A 19,809-nucleotide genomic window follows, 5' to 3' on the forward strand; every position below is an offset into this window, starting at 1 on the left:
AATATTTTTTCCCATTCTGAGGGTTGTTGTTTCATCTTTTTTATGGTTTCCTTTGCTGTGCAAAAGCTTTTATGTTTCATTAGGTCCCATGTTTATTTTTGTTTTTATTTCCATTTCTCTAGGAGGTGGGTCAAAAAGGGTCTTGCTGTGATTTTATGTTTAGTTTTATTACAACTGTAACTAAATACAATTTGAAAATAAAGTATTTTTAAAAATCAGAGCCCTGTTACATTATAACTTTCACATATATCCCCACTGCAAGATGGAATATACAAATGGGCAGTGGCCAGACCATGTGTAAAAATAGAACTTTGAGCCACAACCTGCAGCAACCTGCCCAGGAAACCAGCTCCTTATACAATAAACACAGGAAGCCAGCCTGCTCTAAGGCAGACTTATCGGGAAAGTCACATTACCTCTAGTGACAATCCAGGAAGCTACACAATAACTAACAATTGTCCCCAAATGGCTAGTACTTGATTAATAACTGGCAGCTTCCCTAATTTGGAGACCAACTGAAAACCAACCAGAGAAAGCCAAGCATGCACCCCTAACAATCACATAGGATGGTCTGCTTCTCCTTAGCCCTCCCCCAGCTTCCCCAGGCCAACAGCCTCGCATCAGGGCCCAGTGGAAGCCTCCCCTTTCCTCCACTATGAAGTTTTCCCACTCCCCTGCCTGCCTATGAGTCTCTGCCAAACACACAAGTGATGGTGGCCAACTTCCCTGCTACAGGAGGCTCAGAAGAGACAGAAGCTTTGGATGGTCTTTGTTCATTTCTATACTACCCACCTCTCCAGCATGAGCGGGTGTGCATTCTTACAGAAACTGCCAGATCAGCTGCTTTCCTTCCCAAGGGTCTCAAGGAGACTTTTTTTTTTTGGCTTGTGGGATCTTAGTTCCCCGACCAGGGACTGAACCGGGCCCTCAGCAGTGAAAGCACGGAGTCCTAACCACTGGACAACTGGGGAATTCCAAAGGAGGCTCTTTATTAAAAGATGCTACCCTCCCTAGGATAGATGTAGAACATGCAGAGGGATACACGAGCAAATTGAAACTGAAGAGAATTCTGGATGAGAGACATGCAATCGGCCATACAGCAACTCGGCCAGGACAAGGAGCCTGTGAAAAATGGACACGCAACTCTGTGGCTAACGTCACTCATCATGGTAGGGAGTGGAGATGAACTGACAAGAACCTGGGCCCTGATGGACGGGAGCTCCAGCCACTGTGAATCACCGATTCCATCTTGTGCATTTGGAACTTCTCTTGGCATGTCTACCTCTAGCAGAAAAAAAAAAGTGAGAAATAGAAAAACACAGACTTTTGACACTAATAAATAAGTCTGTAGGATATATGAAAATGTTCTAATGCTGGAAAATCAGACTTGCAAGAGATTTTTAATGAGAATTGAGAATTTCCCTCTGTTTTTATAGAACTAGATTTTTTTTTTTTTAAGCTACAGATTCTGTAATATCTGTTCTCTACGAACTTAAAGCATGAATACCAATTGTTCATTCAACAAATACTGATTGACAGTCAGAGATTTTGTTGGCTTAGGACTCATTCAAAAGGCAAACAGGAGTGACATGATCAGACCTATGTTCTAAAGCAACTGAGAATAAACTTTAAAATAAATTTTACATTAAACATACTCAATTTTTGCTTATTCTTTCTTCACAGTTGAAACCCGTGTATTTAATAAGCCTTGTCACCCCATTATGTTTATTTTCTATGAACTCCCACAGTACTTAAAGCGTGCGCTGTAATCTGAATGTCTGTGAATAAACATATAAGGGTGGTTTCTTGGGCCAGGGGTCAGCCTCTAGCTGAATGACCCAGTCCCTGAGAGCAGAGACCCTGTCACACTTTCCACGCCTACTTGGGAGGGAGTAACTGAGTGCGGCTGGAGAGGTAGGGACATTGGAGCCCAAATGCTGTTAAAGTTAAATGAAAATGAATTTTGAATAATCAACAGCTTTACGTGACCTGCCCCTCTATTTCCTCTCAGTATCATCTGGTTACCTGTCCACGACGAAACAGAGCAGTTCTTGAGATGCATGCACCCTCTCAGGCCATGGAGAACTGAAACCCTCTGCCCCCAACTCCCAACTCCCCATCCCCACTTCCTGCACACACACAACTCGGTCAAGGAGGATCCAAGTACGGGCTGACTGTCTTCACGAACATCACTTAATTATCTCACTGTACTCATGAACGACACTTACTATCCCAGGAGACTCTTGCCCGGGCAAATAACCTGACTGTTCGATACAGAAACTTTGGGAAAGACCCATGAAGTCTTCCACAAAACATCAACAGACGGTTTGTGCCCTATGATGCCTTGAATTCCCGTTTCTACCAATCCTGAACTGTGGCAAGTCCCAGCATTGAAAGACCCGCCTTAAGACAAACTTCAACAAGATCTGATGTCACCTCACCCCCCTGAGACACTGACAAAGCTCCATTGAGTGGTGATGTCCCTTGCCAAGGTGAACAATAAACTCAGCTTGGTTTTAGCAACAGGCTGTTCTGATGAGATTTTGGGGGAACCAGCACTGGACGCCATCAAGGACCATTTTTTCTCATGCAAAACTCACGTGGGGAAGGGCATTTGACGTAACAAGCCTTCTGCCTTTGCCCTTCATTAGACATGCTATAAAATTATTAAATAACACTTAAATTTTCGTTAATAAGTTGTTACTTTTGGTCTGTGCCTATAATGCTTTTTTTCCATGAGTTGGTTTATTTTCTTCTTATTTAGAATAAACAAGACACGAATAGGGCAACAGCTAGTTTGGTTTTAGATTTAATCAGCCTCTCTTAACCATATGCCTGAATGTAGGCAGTTTTCTGAAAGTTTCAAAAGAGAAATTAGAATAGGAACAGGGTGATAAACATGATTGGCTATAAGCTTACTGCCAAGCCAACTTAATCTCAGATGACTAATCAATTTGGTCTCATTTGAAGTTTAAACTAAAGTTGTTTTTCTTGTTTCTTGTCTAACAATTTCTTTCCAGGCTTTGATGTTTTTGTAAGTGGAGGCAAGCTTATCAGAGAAGTTTCAGAGGAAAAAAAAAAAAAAAAAAAAGCTTAAATGGTGCCATGAGTGAAATAAATGAATTTCAATGTCTGTAGGAAGAGGCTGAGCTCTTTGGTATAAAGCACAGCAGATTCAATACCAAAGGAGGAATTCAACTACACTGGATATTGCACTCAAATCCTTCCGGCATATCCTCATCTCAAAGGATTTGCCTAAAAATGTACTTTTTACCTGAGATTTTTCGTGGTTCACGGGAGACACCGTGAGATGGCCCTTTTTGTTGCACCATGTAGATGGTACAGGGACAATGGCATATCAAAGAGAGACATGGATGGAACCCCTTGGAGGGTGCAACGGGTCACAAAATGTATTTGACCTGCTACTTTGTGTTCATGTGTCTGAATCTGTTTCAGGCAAGCTTGTTTTGGTCATTAAAGACTAGAGTTCTTGGCAGTTGTTTCCTCTTGAAATTAAGGAACAACAAAACAGGCTCTTTCTTTTTATCAAGCTCTGCACATGTGCAGGCGAATATAATTACAGGTAGTGGGGATTCCAGCTACTTGTGTCATTTGCAGATAGTTCTTTATTGCCAACACTTTCCCTCACTGTTCCATTATTTGCCAGTGGGCTTCTTAGAAGAATAGAGATACGATGGCCCAATAGAAAGTCTTCGTGAAAGGAGTGTTTTTTATTGGGAAAAAAATGTTAAGCATCTGCATAAAAAAAGATTTGTGCCTGCAATAAAACGAAAAATGGGCTTTGGAGAAAAGGCCTCATCGCAATAGGCCTGAGATAACTTTAAATATACTGAGAGTTTTCAATCTCTTTCTCACAGAACAAGTGCACTGAATAACCATTGTCTGGGAGCCTCCACTGGACCAAGGGAAACCTATGCAGAAGCATAAGCAAGTCAGACACTACTACTAGAACCAGAACTAGTTAGAACTAGTCCTGCTGCTATTGCCATGAGGCATAAGACTAATGATAACAGTGGTGAACTCAGGGCCAGTGGTGAACTCGGGACATGTCCCGAGTACGGTTCTAAGTACTCTCTATGTCTTCATTTATTTCTCACGACTGTCCTATGAGGTCAGCACTATTTTTATCTCTATTTTAAACATGAAGAATCAAAGGCAGAGAGAAGGTAAGTAACTTGCCCGAGTGATTCAAGCTAGAAAATGCACAACACCCATCACTGAGCCAGAAATAAAATGTCAGCAAGGGGAAGTAAGTCAGAGAGAGAAAGACAAATGTCATATGATATCACTTTTATGTGGAATCTAAATAATGATACAAATGAACTTATTTACAAAACAGAAACAGACTCACAGACTTAGAAAACAACCTTATGGTTACCAAAGGGGAAAGGTGGGCGGGAGGCATAAATTAGGAGGTTGGGATTAACATATACACACTACTATATATAAAATAGATAATCAACAAGGACCTACTGTATAGCACAGGGAACTCTACTCAATACTCTGTAATAACCTATATGGGAAAAGCATCTGAAAAAGAATAGATATATGTATATGTATAACTGAATCGCTCTGCTATACACCTGAAACTAACACAACGTTGTAAATCAACTATACTCCAATATAAAATAAAAATTTAAAAAAAAGGTCAGCAAGGGGAAAAGATACTAAAAGGAATATCAGAGATACCAAGGGCAAGAAACACATTTCCTATTACCTTCATCAGCAGTTCCCTGCAAACCCCACCTCGTGGTTCCAGGCCACATGTATCAACTCTCAGCCCCAACCTTACAGCTCGTCCCATTTCTCACCTCCCACCCCATGTATCACACCTCCCTCCCTTGAAAAGAGAACTTACCCTTGGCCTGGCACTGCTGTGAGTGAAGTTTGTAAAAGCTGAAGGCTTGCTACATAGTAAACACAATTCAGTAGTTTCTAGATGACTCAGGGTCTTTGTGCAGGCACCACTTATTTTTCTGTAGTAGAATAGTCTTCTCATGAAGAGCTGCTTTCCCCACACTGAGCGGTCCCAGTTAGTTCTACGTTTACAAGTATCCAAAGAGTTGTGACACTGCCATCATATAATATTGCCTGTTTATTTCTGGTTTATTTTTAAGGTACTCGCCAAAGTTGAACAGTAGACTGAGATCTTTGACCTGGTTTTTGAGAACAAGGCATGGGCTTCAGGCCAGCTACTTGCCTGGCTGAAGCTTTAGCAATGCGGAGGGTCAGAGTTGCCACTGTCATGTGAATGCTGGCTTGAGGTCTGGCAAGACCTGAATCATCTCTTTCACACCACAGGCTTGACTGAGGAATGAAGGAAGTGGAAAGGTCTGAGAAAGTAGGATTACGGACATAGAACTGGAGCCATAAGCAAGGCTCCCTAAACAAATACTCCTAAACTATTAAAGGGACCCAACAGAATGACATAAGATTATTTTCAGCTGGAGACATCTGAGATACAGCAGATGCTGAAAGAAGGCTTTTCTGAGTTCCCCTTATCTGACTAAAGGCAGAGCTTCCTGAGAAGGTAGATGCCATAAATCTTCTCTCTGAGGAGCTTCCAGCCAAGAAGGAGACCGACCATTAGCACAGTGATGAGAAATTGCATAAATAAACTCTATAGAAGCTGCCATACCCTCCATTTATTTCCCCTGGAAGCCCTAGTTCCCCCTCCTTTCCACTATTAAGCTGGTATATAAGCCTTTACTCTTGGCTGTTCAGTGAATTACTCAGATTACTGAGTACCCCGCATGCATGTGACTCTATTGTCAATTAATTTGCACTCCTGCCCACCACCCCAGACCACTAAGACCTAAGTTGGTAGAAAAGAAGTTTTCCTCCCACAGTCTGATCTGAAGCCCGGAGCTGGGTGTGCCAGGGCATGCCAGTGGTGGGTTGTTTTAGAGGTTGGCTGTGCTTGGTGGTACTGTACGTACGTGGTCTTTGGCTCTGGAGAAAGAAAACCCTACCATGAAGAGCAAGGCTGGAGAGACTGAACTGCTACTGGCCTACACTTGAGATTGTTGTGGATGATGAGGTGTGACGGGATCACAGTGGGGCATGCTGCAGCTACCTGGCCAGACAGGGCTCACGGTGGGCTATCTGCGTCTGCTGAAGACAGGGGAGGTCCACCTGCACCACCGAGTTGGGTTTGAGCTGGCTACCTGGCTGCAGAAAGAAGTCGTCTCCCAAGGCCATAGCCCACGTGGTACCGTGGGCTCTCAGATACACCAGCTCCTGAGGATTGAGTCCTGTGCTGGGACCCTGGGCCAGGGCTGTCTCCCACCACTGGGCCTTTACTAGGTACATGCTGGAATCAGACTTAGGTGTTTGAGCAACAGATTTTTTTTTCTGAGAATAAGTCCTTCACATCTCAATACTATTAGTAAATCATCTTTTGAGAATCTAAATAAATGCCATCATTGTATCACAGCACCTAGCATGATGCCTTGAATAAGGTAATGTTCACTGAATGAGTTAACTTAGATCGTTACTAAAGAAATATTGACAGATGAGATGTAGAATAAATACATTTAAATGAATCTGGGAAAAATTTAGTTTTATTCCTATATTTGTGTGTTAGAGAACCGGACATAGTTCGTATAACTTATTTCAAAATAATGACGTTTCCTCTTCAAGTTGCTTATGTATTTTTTTCAAACTCTCTGATTGTTTCATTTATTTTTATTTTTTTACACTTTCTTTTAATTAAGACTCACATGTTGCATTGCGTCAATTTGTCTCTTAAATTACTCGTTTTTTTATGTTTTTTTAAAATTGAAGTATAGTTGATTTACAATATCGTGTTAGTTTCAGGTGTATAGCAAAGTGATTCAGTTATACATATACATAGTCTTCTTTTTTCATTTCTTTTCCATTATAGGTTATTACAAGATATTGAACATAGTTCCCTGTGATATACGGTAAATCCTCGTTGTTTATCTATTTTATATATGATAGTGTGCATCCGCTAATCCCATACTCCCAATTTATGCCTCCCCCACTTTCCCTTTAGGTAATCGTAAGTTTTTTTCTATAAAAATAAGCAACGCTTCATGAATTCGTGTGTAATCCTTGCACAGGGGCCATGCTAATCTTCTCTGTATCCTTCCCATTTTAGTAGATGCGCTGCTGAAGTGAGCACTGCTTATGCATTTTAAATTCATGGGCTCCTTGAACAATCTTAGTGGCACTTGAGTCTTTTAAGGATGCTAATACCCTTTGTAAATAATAATTTAGAGTTCAGTCAGAAGTGGCCCCGTAATTGTAAAAAGGGCAGTATGAACTCATAAGAGGAAATGGCTGGCCTCGTGAGGGAGCAAACACAGTACAGTGAACATGATCTCCACCCTGACTGGTATCAGAATTGCCTGTGAAGCTTTGGAGACATAGAGATGCTCAGGTCCCATGCCAGAGACTTGGACTTAGGGGGTCTGGGGTCAAGTCAGCACATGTGTCGTTCCGAATATTTCCAAAGGTGATTCCATGTTGAGCCTTTTTCATTTACTCGCTGTGTGTGGAGTCCCTGCTTGTGCTGTATTGCTGTGACATAGGTCTATCTATATACCCGTAACTATCCTTTAACCAACATTATGGACAACCATATGTCTTCGTCAATACCTGAACTCCAACTCATGCCTCTGAGTATAGGGCAGCTGTCCCAGGATGCTATCAAGACCAGAAAATGGCCTCATTCATGGCGCAGCTAGGAAACCAGAGGAAACAGTAAGTTTACAGGAAGAATGTTGATCGTTCAATGGCGTGGGTTGTGTGGATCATCCGTACTACAGAGCTGGGTCTCCATTTTGAGCAAACGAATGTACAAATTCTGTTGGGAATTTGAAAGCAGAACCACCACAGTTTTCCATTTCACGAGTCACATAAATCTCTAAAAATGGCTTGGGACAAAAATCACATTGCTGGGAGATTAACCAAGATGGCGGAGTAGAAGGACATGCTGTCACTCCCTCTTGCGAGAGCACCAGAATCACAACTGGCTGCTGGACAATCATTGACAGGAAGACCCTGGACTTCACCAAGGAGGATACCCCACGTCCAAGGACAGAGGAGAAGCCACAGTGAGACGGTAGGAGGGGCGCAATCAGAGTAAAATCAAACCCCATAACTGCTGGGTGGGTGACTCACAGACTGGCGAACACTTATACCACAGAAGTCCACCCACTGGAGTAAAGGTTCTGAGCCCCACGTCAGGCTTCCCAACCTGGGGGTCAGGCAACGGGAGGAGGAATTCCTAGAGAATCAGACTTTGAAGGCTAGTGGGAATTGGATTGCAGGACTTTGACGGGACTGGGGGAAACAGAGATCCCACTCTTGGAGGGCACACACAAAGTAATGTGTGCATCAGGACCCAGGGGAAGGAGCAGTGAGCCTGGGGGAGACTGAACCAGACCTACCTGCTGGTGTTGGGGGGTCTCCTGCAGAGGCGAGTGGTGGCTCTGTTTCACCGTGGGGATAAGGACACTGGCAGCAGAGGTTCTGGGAAGTTCTCCTTGGCGTGAGCCCTCCCAGAGTCTGCCATTAACCCCACCAAAGAGCACGGGTAGGCTCCAGTGTTGGGTTGCCTCAGGCAAAACAGCCAACAGGGAGGGAACCCAGCCCCACCCATCAACAGTCAAGTGGATTAAGGTTTTACTGAGCTCTGACCGCCACAGCAACAGGGAGGGAACCCAGCCCCACCCATCAACAGTCAAGTGGATTAAAGTTTTACTGAGCTCTGACCGCCACAGCAACAGTCAGCTCTACCCACCACCAGAGCCTCCCATCAAGCCTCTTAGATAGCCTCAACCACCAGAGGGCAGACAACAGAAGCAAGAAAAACTATAATCCTGCAGCCTGTGGACCAAAAACCACAGTTACAGAAAGATAGAGAAGATGAAAAGGCAGAGGGCTATGTACCAGATGAAGGAACAAGATAAAACCCCAGAAAAACAACTAAATGAAGTGGAGATAGGCAACCTTCCAGAAAAAGAATTCAGAATAATGATAGTGAAGATGATCCAGGACCTTGGAATAAGAATGGAGGCAAAGATTGAGAAGATGCAAGAAATGATTAACAAAGACCTAGAAGAATTAAAGAACAAACAAACAGAGATGACCAATACAATAACTGAAATGAAAACTACACTAGAAGGAATCAATAGCAGAATAACTGAGGCAGAAGAACGGATAAGTGACCTGGAAGACAGAATGATGGAATTCACTGCTGCGGAACAGACTAAAGAAAAAAGAATGAAAAGAAATGAAGACAGCCTAAGAGACCTCTGGGACAACATTAAACGCAACAACATTCGCATTATAGGGGTCCCAGAAGGAGAAGAGAGAGAGAAAGGAACAGAGAAAATATTTGAAGAGATTATAGTCGAAAACTTCCCTAACATGGGAAAGGAAATAGCCACCCAAGTCCAGGAAGCGCAGAGAGTCCCATACAGGATAAACCCAAGGAGAAACACGCCGAGACACATAGTAATCAAAGTGGCAAAAATTAAAGACAAAGAAAAATTATTGAAAGCAGCAAGGGAAAAACGACAAATAACATACAAGGGAACTCCCATAAGGTTAACAGCTGATTTCTCAGCAGAAACTCTGCAAGCCAGAAGGGAGTGGCATGATATACTTAAAGTGATGAAAGGGAAGAACCTACAACCAAGATTACTCTACCCGGCAAGGATCTCATTTAGATTTGATGGAGAAATCAAAAGCTTTACAGACAAGCAAAAGCTAAGAGAATTCAGCACCACCAAACCAGCTCTACAACAAATGCTAAAGGAACTTCTCTAAGTGGGAAACACAAGAGAAGAAAAGGACCTACAAAAACAAACCCAAAACAATTAAGAAAATGGTCATAGGAACATACATATCGATTATTACCTTAAACGTGAATGGATTAAATGCCCCAACCAAAAGACATAGACTGGCTGAATGGATACAAAAACAAGACCCATATATATGCTGTCTACAAGAGACCCACTTTAGACCTAGGGACACATACAGACTGAAAGTGAGGGGATGGAAAAAGATATTCCATGCAAATGGAAATCAAAAGAAAGCTGGAGTAGCTATACTCATATCAGATAAAATAGACTTTAAAATAAAGAATGTTACAAGAGACAAGGAAGGACACTACATAATGATCCAGGGATCAATCCAAGAAGAAGATATAACAATTATAAATATATATGCACCCAACATAGGAGCACCTCAATACATAAGGCAACTGCTAACAGCTATAAAAGAGGAAATCGACAGTAACACAATAATAGTGGGGGACTTTAACACTTCACTTACACCAATGGACAGATCATCCAAAATGAAAATAAATAAGGAAACAGAAGCTTTAAATGACACAATAGACCAGATAGATTTAATTGATATATATCGGACATTCCATCCAAAAACAGCAGATTACACGTTCTTCTCAAGCGCACACGGAGCATTCTCCAAGATAGATCACATCTTGGGTCACAAATCAAGCCTCAGTAAATTTAAGAAAATTGAAATCATATCAAGCATCTTTTCTGACCACAACGCTATGAGATTAGAAATGAATTACAGGGAAAAAAACGTAAAAAGGACAAACACATGGAGGCTAAACAATACGTTACTAAATAACCAAGAGATCACTGAAGAAATCAAAGAGGAAATCAAAAAATACCTAGAGACAAATGACAATGAAAACACGACGACCCAAAACCTATGGGATGCAGCAAAAGCAGTTCTAAGAGGGAAGTTTATAGCTATACAAGCCTACCTAAAGAAACAAGAAAAAGCTCAAGTAAACAATCTAACCTTACACTTAAAGAAGCTAGAGAAAGAAGAACAAACAAAACCCAAAGTTAGCAGAAGGAAAGAAATCATAAAGATCAGAGCAGAAATAAATGAAATAGAAACAAAGAAAACAATAGCAAAGATCAATAAAACTAAAAGTTGGTTCTTTGAGAAGATAAACAAAATTGATAAGCCATTAGCCAGACTCATCAAGAAAAAGAGGGAGAGGACTCAAATCAATAAAATCAGAAATGAAAAAGGAGAAGTTACAACAGACACTGCAGAAATACAAAGCATCCTAAGAGACTACTACAAGCAACTTTACGCCAATAAAATGGACAACCTGGAAGAAATGGACAAATTCTTAGAAAGGTATAACCTTCCAAGACTGAACCAGGAAGAAATAGAAAATATGAACAGACCAATCACAAGTAATGAAATTGAAACTGTGATTAAAAATCTTCCAACAAACAAAAGTCCAGGACCAGACGGTTTCACAGGTGAATTCTATCAAACATTTAGAGAAGAGCTAACACCCATCCTTCTCAAACTCTTCCAAAAAATTGCAGAGGAAGGAACACTCCCAAACTCATTCTATGAGGCCACCATCACCCTGATACCAAAACCAGACAAAGACACTACAAAAAAAGAAAATTACAGACCAATATCACTGATGAATATAGATGCAAAAATCCTCAACAAAATACTAGCAAACAGAATCCAACAACACATTAAAAGGATCATACACCACGATCAAGTGGGATTTATCCCAGGGATGCAAGGATTCTTCAATATACGCAAATCAATCAATGTGATACACCATATTAACAAATTGAAGAATAAAAACCATATGATCATCTCAATAGATGCAGAAAAAGCTTTTGACAAAATTCAACACCCATTTCTGATAAAAACTCTCCAGAAAGTGGGCATAGAGGGAACCTACCTCAACATAATAAAGGCCATATATGACAAACCCACAGCAAACATCATTCTCAATGGTGAAAAACTGAAAGCATTTCCTCTAAGATCAGGAACGAGACAAGGATGTCCACTCTCACCACTATTATTCAACATAGTTCTGGAAGTCCTAGCCACGGCAATCAGAGAAGAAAAAGAAATAAAAGGAATCCAAATTGGAAAAGAAGAAGTAAAACTGTCACTGTTTGCGGATGACATGATACTATACATAGAGAATCCTAAAACTGCCACCAGAAAACTGCTAGAGCTAATTAATGAATATGGTAAAGTTGCAGGATACAAAATTAATGCACAGAAATCTCTTGCATTCCTATACACTAATGATGAAAAATCTGAAAGAGAAATTATGGAAACACTCCCATTTACCATTGCAACAAAAAGAATAAAATACCTAGGAATAAACCTACCTAGGGAGACAAAAGACCTGTACTCAGAAAACTATAAGACACTGATGAAAGAAATTAAAGATGATACCAACAGATGGAGAGATATACCATGTTCTTGGATTGGAAGAATCAACATTGTGAAAATGAGTATACTACCCAAAGCAATCTACAGATTCAATGCAATCCCTATCAAATTACCAATGGCATTTTTTACTGAGCTAGAACAAATCATCTTAAAATTTGTATGGAGACACAAAAGACCCCGAATAGGCAAAGCAGTCTTGAGGCAAAAAAATGGAGCTGGAGGAATCAGACTCCCTGACTTCAGACTATACTACAAAGCTACAGTAATCAAGACAATATGGTACTGGCACAAAAACAGAAACATAGATCAATGGAACAAGATAGAAAGCCCAGACATTAACCCACGCACCTATGGTCAACTAATCTATGACAAAGGAGGCAAAGATATACAATGGAGAAAAGACAGTCTCTTCAATAAGTGGTGCTGGGAAAACTGGACAGCTACATGTAAAAGAATGAAATTAGAATACTCCCTAACACCATACACAAAAATAAACTCAAAATGGATTAGAGACCTAAATATAAGACTGGACACTATAAAACTCTTAGAGGAAAACATAGGAAGAACACTCTTTGACATAAATCACAGCAAGATCTTTTTTGATCCACCTCCTAGAGTAATGGAAATAAAAACAAAAATAAACAAGTGGGACCTAATGAAACTTCAAAGCTTTTGCACAGCAAAGGAAACCATAAACAAGACGAAAAGACAACCCTCAGAATGGGAGAAAATATTTGCAAATGAATCAACGGACAAAGGATTAATCTCCAAAATATATAAACAGCTCATTCAGCTCAATATCAAAGAAACAAACACCCCAATCCAAAAATGGGCAGAAGACCTAAATAGACATTTCTCCAAAGAAGACATACAGATGGCCACGAAGCACATGAAAAGATGCTCAACATCACTAATTATTAGAGAAATGCAAATCAAAACTACAATGAGGTATCACCTCACTCCTGTTAGAATGGGCATCATCAGAAAATCTACAAACAACAAATGCTGGAGAGGGTGTGGTGAAAAGGGAACCCTCTTGCACTGTTGGTGGGAATGTAAATTGATACAGCCACTATGGAGAACAATATGGAGGTTCCTTAAAAAACTAAAAATAGAATTACCATATGACCCAGCAATCCCACTACTGGGCATATACCCAGAGAAAACCGTAATTCAAAAAGACACATGCACCCGAATGTTCATTGCAGCACTATTTACAATAGCCAGGTCATGGAAGCAACCTAAATGCCCATCAACAGACGAATGGATAAAGAAGATGTGGTACATATATACAATGGAATATTACTCAGCCATAAAAAGGAACGAAATTGAGTCATTTGTTGAGACGTGGATGGATCTAGAGACTGTCATACAGAGTGAAGTAAGTCAGAAAGAGAAAAACAAATATCGTATATTAATGCATGTATGCGGAACCTAGAAAAATGGTACAGATGAGCCAGTTTGCAGGGCAGAAGTTGAGACACAGATGTAGAGAATGGACATATGGACACCAAGGGGGGAAAACTGCGGTGGGGTGGGGATGGTGGTGTGCTGAATTGGGCGAATGGGATTGACATGTATACACTGATGTGTATAAAACTGATGCCTAATAAGAACCTGCAGTATAAAAAAACAAACGAAACAACTAATACTAAACTTTCATTGGGTTATTTGTATGGAAATATGTTAATATAAATGTTTCAGACATTACATGAAATTTCTAAAAATCTTATATTTGTATTTGTATGGAAATATGTATGGAAATATGTTAATATAAATGTTTCAGACATTACATGAAATTACTAAAAATCTTATATTTGTACTTGTATGGAAATATGTATGGAAATATGTTAATATAAATGTTTCAGACATTAAAAAAAAAAAAAAAAAATCACATTGCTTACAAAAACTTTGGTGGCGGGCTTCCCTGGTGGCGCAGTGGTTGAGAGTCCGCCTGCCAGTGCAGGGGACATGGGTTCGAGCCCTGGTCTGGGAAGATCCCACATGCCATGGAGCAACTAAGCCCGTGCACTACAACTACTGAGCCTGCACTCTAGAGCCCGTGAGCCACAACTACTGAGCCCACGTGCCACAACTACTGAGTCCGTGTGCCACAACTACTGAAGCCCACGTGCTTAGAGCCCGTGCTCCACAACAAGAGAAGCCGCCACAATGATAAGCCCACGCACCGCAATGAAGAGTAGCCCCTGCTTGCCACAACTAGAGAAAGCCCGCACGCAGCAACAAAGACCCAAAGCAGCCAAAAATAAATAAATAAAATAAATAAATTTATTAAAAAAAAAAAAAACTCTGGTGGCATACGAACATCCAGTTATATATAAGATTAGGAAAATCATTCACCCACAGTCAATTAAAATTCAAACGAATGAAAAAAAAGTATTCAATTTATAGGAAAAAGTATCACAAAACTCTCTGTTTCCAATATCTATATTCATATCTGTATCTCTATCTGTCTATCTATCTATAGAATTGTAATTTAGTTGAGCCTTACTTAGAATTGCAAAAGAAGGAGGAAGCAAAATATTTTTTTTCCTGCAAAATAAAGCAAGCTTGACTACAAGGTGTCTATAATGGTCCTCTATCAATTAGATTTTTATCTCCTGGAAGCAGTTCCCTCACTGCAGGCTATTCTCACTTCTAAATGTTTGACAAAGTTACCTGCCAAGACTTGCACACAGGTGAAAAATGGAAGATAACTTCACTACCAGACCATTTGTATGAGTGGGTCAAGGGAAGGTAGCCACCCAGCTGTGTTTATAAATGTACTAGCAAAGAAGCATTTCCATTCAAATAACTTGGCATTTCATATATACACCCTTAAAACAATTTCTGCCACATGGCAAACTGAACAAGATAGAATGACTAGGTATGCTGTCCTGTTCTCAGGGATTCATCAATTCCCAGAAGCACTATAATAAGGGATGACTACACACACACACAAATTACTTGACAGACGAAAACTGCAGTAGTAAAATGTGACTATGCAGAATAATGAGCCTTAGGAAATCAAAGTAAAACAAATAATACCCAAGAAGAGAGTCTAGACCAGTGAATGGAAAACCACACTGCTCATCAATCTCAACTGATTGACCCTCTCTCCACCCCACTGCTATATTCTTTCCTGGGTTGGATCAACAGGCATGATGCCTCAACTATAGTGTATGAATAAGCTCTGCTTACTGTACTTAAACAAGACAAACTTAAAAGTGCTCACAATGTGATCTACAGATAATTCTAAAATTATTTGTGCGTATGTAGTCTTATATTTTTCAGTAGCACTCACAAAAGAAACATTATCTCTTGCCTGCTTTACTGAAAGGGAAAGAAAAAGAATACAATTATGTAAGAAACCTATCTTTAGTTAATGAGCCAAGAAATGCTTGTCTACCTGTGGCTAGGCATTTTATTTTTAGATTAGGCTTCCTATAGCTGTTTCTGTATTTAGAGAATTAAAATAATTGGACCATGACTTTAAATATCTTTTTTTTTCCCACTGATGATACACCTATGAATATATCAGTCCTAAGCATCAAAGCCATTTTTCCCCATTTTCTACTGGACATCTCTCCTTTCATATCTAATAGACATTCCAAACTTTCAGCCCCAAACCAAACTCCTGATTCTACTAGCCTGTGTCCTCTCTTTCCTTTTCCTATTTATAGTGTTTTGCATTCTATCCATCAGCAAGTCCTGCTGGCTCCACCTTCAAAATACTTTTCCCAACCCCTCTGCTACAGCTCTGGACCATGATAACATGATCTCCTTCCCAGACTCCTGAAATCAAGCCCTTACTGACCTTTTTGCTTTCCTACAGTCTAGCCTCTGACCAGCAACCAGAGAGGACTTCAAGGACTGTAAATCCCGTCATGCTCTCCCAGCCAAAGTCTTCAGATTCCTTCTCTGGGCTTAAAGGCTTCTCTCACTCACCATCACCATCTCCAACCGTTCCTGCCTCATTTACTGGTTGCAAAACATTGACCTTCTCACCATTTTAGGCACATGCCAAGCTCCATCCTGCAGCAGGGATTTTGCTTCGCTGCTGCTTCTGCCCAGAAAGCTCTTTCTCCAGCTGGCTTAACATGTGGCTCTTGCCCATCCCTCAGGATTTGCTTGGGTGTCACCTGGTAGAGGCCTCTCTTGACCACCCATCCAACACTTTCCTCTGCTTGTTATGCCCTAATCCCCTAAACTACAATATTTTGTTCACATCCAAAGCAGAAAGTGAATATTTTTTGCTTCCTTTTGAAACTCTTTCCATCATTGGACCATACATTCCAGGAGGCAGAAACTTTGATGCTCTACTGGGATCAGCACATAATAGGCACTCAATAAATATTGGTCAAATGAATGAATGAATGAATGAGGAGATAATTAATTCCACATTTTTGAAGTCAGCAGACAAGGACAGAAATACACTAACCCCTTGAAATATCCAGCTATTTCTTAGTATAATATCTTGGCAACTGTATTAAACCATCACATCAGACATTTATGGTATGAGAACTGAACTGTGGAGCTTCCGGTCTGAAAGCCAGACTTCTTTCTATTTAATTAGTCCCCAGGAAGTTTCAAATACTCTACCCATTGTCTCAATAATGATACTTTATACGTAGATAAGAAATTATGATTGAGCACACAATTCATACTGTAGTCTTAATTAGCTTCAAATGTAATCCTTAAATCTTGCCTGGTGTTTCTCACCACGCAGTTGGCTGCTTTTCTCTATGTGGTAAAGCTCCCCCCACCCACCCCGAGGAACTGCAGCTCAAAACTGGCGCATGTGGAAGCAGCTTGTGAAAACACAGCTAACCCATCAGAGAAGCACATTCTCCTAACATCAACCCCTGGCCATGTGGGAGCAACGGGAAGGTCATATCTGGAGTCCGTCAGGGTCAGGCTACCCTGGGGCTGTGGTCTCCAAACTGGGCCCTGTGTGCCCGGGGACTTCATGAAGACTCTCTGAGGGAACCCAGGGCCTTGGGGTTTTCAGGGATCCCGTTTTCAGACCCTTGGCTTTCCTATGCACTCTTCCAACAAAACTGATCTGCTTGAAAACCCTCCCATGTGCATGTTCACAGCCTTCCTTACCTCACTGTACAAAACCTAAGTCTAGTCCCTCCCTGCTCCTGAGTGGCAAACGTGCTCTGAGTCCAAACCAAGGTGTTTTTCTGCACAGTGTTAGTGTCTGGGTTGACAAGGAAACAACTCTAATGATGGGCAGTTCATCCTTTTTTTTTTTTTTTTCCAAAGAGGTAGTTTCCAATTCTTTACCTTCTCCAAAATGAAGGAGAACTTACTCAGGTTGCCATTGGATAGGTCACTAAAACTAACTTCTGGTGATGGATCTCAATGAGATTTTGAACTAAAATCCAAAAGAAGTCGAAAGAATCAAGTGATATTGCTATAAAGATCTTTGATTCCCTTCACCTTATCTGAGTGATGTTTCTCAGTATTTAAATCTATAAACATACATACACAATGAGAATAGAAAGATACTGAATCCTGTTCATTCAAGCAAGAAGTAAAACTCATTTTTGAATATCTGAATTGATTGGGATAAAAGGGCTCATCCATCTAAGGGATACATTTCAAATACAATTTTACTTTTTATATCTAAAATTTTTAATCAAGATATATGACACATATATGTTGCTGTTTTCCTCGTGTCCTACTAAGAACTACAGTAGTAACAATACATAAGAGAAACTTAAAGCCTAATACTACAAGAAATATTAAAAAAAATTTTTTTAAATTTGTATGTCTTTTGTTTGCAGAAAGAATGTTTAATAAGAGACTTTTAAGCATTTAGTAAAATTCTTGGGGAATGTCGAATGGTCACATGCTCAAGAAGCAACAGAAATTATATATAATTTCTAACATTAATGAAGAACTTCCTTACAAATTATTTAAAAGGATGATGGTAGATATTAAACCACTATGATATTCAGATCAGGTATATCTAAAAGAGGGATGTGTCAGATTTACCTTTGAAATGCCACACAGGAAACTACATCTTTGGCAACAGTTTATATTTAAAAATGTGATTCTGTGCAGCTAAAGAAACCATCAAGGAAATGAAAAGGCAGCCTATGGAATGGAAGAGGATATTTGCAAATCATATATCTGATAAGGAGTTAATGTCTAAAATATATAAAGAACTCAGAGAAATCAATAGAAAAAAACTCAGTCTGATTAAAAGTGATCTGAATAGACATTTTTCCAAAGAAGACACCCAAATAGTTGGACTCACTGATTTGTCTGTCTAGTTAGTTCTAGGCAGTTGCCAGTTGCCATTTGTTTATTCTGCATCCAGCTTATGCCAGGCCCTCAGCTTCCTTCCAGCAGCCCCGAGCAGGAGCCGGTGTTTGCAGATGAAGCATGGGGGCTAGGCTGTAGCTGTTACTGTCACTGGTATTGTCTCTTGTCTGTAGTTCTCGTTTTCCTCCACTTCCCCAGCACTGCTCTCCAAGGATCACTCTCATTCCAAACCCCCAAATCCTCTGCTCCATTCTTGCCCAGAGCCCACCCGCCCAGCTGGCTGGGGGTGACCCAGGGAGCCAACTGGAAAGATGAAAAGCAGGGTGGCTATATGTGCTGCTTTAAGCTAATGTGGGAAGAAGACAAAACCTGACTTAGTCAGTCTGTCCCTTCCCATTTGCACCTAATTACCGTGGATGCAGTCATGTTTACACATAGGAGGTCACTTCCTTACCCATTTAAGATGGGCTTTGTGGCAAACTGTACTTAACTACTGAATGCTCGGCATTCATTGTCTGTTGCTCACAGATCATTACTATCCAACTGAGTAGCACAGTCACTTGCTTACCATTTAAAACATTGATCCAGGGAGGTGTTCTACTTTGTAATTCAAATGTTTTTAGCTAGCTCTAGTCCTTTGCCTAATGGAAAATAGGTAACTGAACAATCCTCTATTTTCCCCTATAATGATGCTTCAGAAACAATACCCTTTACCTTCATTCAACAAATAGCCTTGCCAATATTCATCACCTACCCTACATCTTTTTATCCACTAGCTCTTCTCCCCCAGCCTGGGCCAGTAGTGAAAACTGGTGAGAATGGAATACAATTCCAGTGTTGCTCCTTGGGGTAAGTGAGGTGTCACAGGAGAAGGCGACACTTAACACTAGGTTATACAGGATCAGGTCAACTGAGGGATGTTCAATGAAGCCAATGGCATGATTCCTTGGGTCTCCCCATTGTCTGACTTTCCTTAGTTCGGCAGATTAGCATCCAGCCAAGAAAGCAAGGTCAAAGGTTTGATCCTCAAGGGAAGCCATTAGCTTCTTCCCGTAGCTGATGCGGCCTCCCCCATACCAAACCCCAGAGATACCAGATTCAAAAGCAACTTAAAGCACGCACTGCCCAGCATCACCTCTGCACATCAAAGAAAACACATTTTTATAAATCATCCAGGCAGAGGTATAAGGTCACAGCAAAGAAAAGTATATTTGGGAAGTGATAAGTAGCTTTAACTCAAGAAAAGCAGCTCTCAGAAAGGTAATGCTA

General features: G+C 40.6%; 1 protein-coding gene and 1 non-coding gene across 6 annotated transcripts in view; both read right to left on the reverse strand.

The window, feature by feature from the left end:
* The window catches only part of CTNND2 (catenin delta 2), a 938,382-nt gene that overhangs the window by 77,187 nt on the left and 841,386 nt on the right, over positions 1–19,809 (reverse strand). The window lies entirely within an intron of this gene.
* Positions 7,062–7,168, reverse strand: LOC132364158 (U6 spliceosomal RNA). Its single transcript, XR_009502716.1, has one exon. It is a non-coding gene; the product is annotated as a U6 spliceosomal RNA (small nuclear RNA).

This window comes from Balaenoptera ricei, chromosome 3 (assembly GCF_028023285.1).
Source record: "Balaenoptera ricei isolate mBalRic1 chromosome 3, mBalRic1.hap2, whole genome shotgun sequence".
NCBI classification, from domain to species: Eukaryota; Metazoa; Chordata; class Mammalia; order Artiodactyla; family Balaenopteridae; genus Balaenoptera; species Balaenoptera ricei.